Source organism: Schistocerca nitens, chromosome 3 (assembly GCF_023898315.1).
Source record: "Schistocerca nitens isolate TAMUIC-IGC-003100 chromosome 3, iqSchNite1.1, whole genome shotgun sequence".
Taxonomy (NCBI): Eukaryota; Metazoa; Arthropoda; class Insecta; order Orthoptera; family Acrididae; genus Schistocerca; species Schistocerca nitens.
The window spans coordinates 133,491,848-133,493,366 of NC_064616.1; the positions used below are offsets into that span (position 1 = coordinate 133,491,848).

At 49.9% G+C, this 1,519-nt stretch overlaps 1 non-coding gene across 1 annotated transcript; it reads left to right on the forward strand.

Annotated features, from left to right (window-relative positions):
* The first annotated feature begins 1,038 nt into the window (after positions 1 to 1,038).
* On the forward strand, positions 1,039 to 1,111 carry Trnas-cga (transfer RNA serine (anticodon CGA)). Its single transcript has one exon. It is a non-coding gene; the product is annotated as a tRNA-Ser (tRNA).
* The last annotated feature ends 408 nt before the right edge of the window (positions 1,112 to 1,519 follow it).

Below are 1,519 nucleotides of genomic sequence, written 5' to 3' on the forward strand. Positions count from 1 at the left end.
CAGGGGGACGCTACAAAACTTTGTTCGCTAAAAACCATAATCCTTAGGAATGGGGTGCCGAGTATTTCAGAACAGATAACTTTCTTTCCAGAGTCTCGTGAAATCATAGGGCATTTTAAAGTTACATGTTTGGCTTTTGACCTACATTCTTGTGGCCGAGTAATTCGACACCTGCGTGAGAAGCTAGAGGGGTGAGCATGGGCGCGCAGCTGCTTCACGTGGTAGTATGTTCCAGTGGCTCTTCTGTTCTTACTACGCTGGTGGGAGTTAAATATTATTGCCAGTACTTTTGATTGGGAGCGGCGTCTCGCGTCTGCCTCATGACTGATTGTGGGGGTAGAAAGGACACACTGCTCTGAGCTCAAGTAGCAAGCCACGCTAAGCGACTCTAGGGAATTCTGTGGTGGCAGGTCTTAGAGTAAAGTACAGTTTGTAGAGAGGAGTTAGTTGCCTTCGAAATTAGGATGTTTTTGGTGAGCAGTAACTGGCCTTGGTTCGACACAGAAGTCTTCCACCGTGCACTAGGCGGTGGAGTGGGCTTCGACCCTCAGTGTCGCTGAATGTTGGAGGCATAGTAGGGTAGCAGCCTTTGTGCGTAACCTGATCGCAAATGAAGGGAAGGCGCGATTTGCATCCGCATACTTTCGTCTGCAGCCACAATCATCGGAACAGCTGTAGTGAGAACTGTGTGCAATGCAAAGTTTTGAGTAAGCAACGCTGGATAGGACGGAAATATTTCAGGTTGGGTAACGTGGGGGTTAGATTAAGAGCAATACGTGTTTGTGCGAACCACGGGGCTTTTCCCAAACAAAGGTTCAAATGAAACTTCCTGGCAGATTAAAACTGTGTGCCGGGCCGAGTCTCGAACTCGGGACCTTTGCCTATCGCGGGCAAGTGCTCTACCATCTGAGCTACCCAAGCACGACTCACGCCCCGTTCTCACAACTTTACTTCTGCCAGTACCTCGTCTCCTACCTTCCAAACTTACCAGAAGCTCTCCTGCGAACCTGAATGTTGTGAGGACGGGGCGTGAGTCGTGCTGGGGTAGCTCAGTTGGTAGAGCACTTGCCCGCGAAAGGCAAAGGTCCCGAGTTCGAGTCTCGGTCCAGCACACAGTTTTAATCTGCCAGGAAGTTTCATATCAGCGCACACTCCGCTGCAGAGTGAAAATCTCATTCTGGAAACATCCCCCAGGCTGTGGCTAAGTCAAGTCTCCGCAATAGCCTTTCTTTCAGAAGTGCTAGTTCTGCAAGGTTCGCAGGAGAGATTCTGGTAAGTTTGGAAGGTAGGATACGAGGTACTGGCAGAAGTAAAGTTGTGAGGACGGGGCGTGAGTCGTGCTTGGGTAGCTCAGTTGGTAGAGCACTTGCCCGCGAAAGGCAAAGGTCCCGAGTTCGAGTCTCGGTCCGGCACACAGTTTTAATCTGCCATCAAGTTTCATATCAGCGCACACTCCGCTGCAGAGTGAAAATCTCATTCTGAAAGGTTCAAATGTGTGTGAATTCCTAAGGGACCAAAC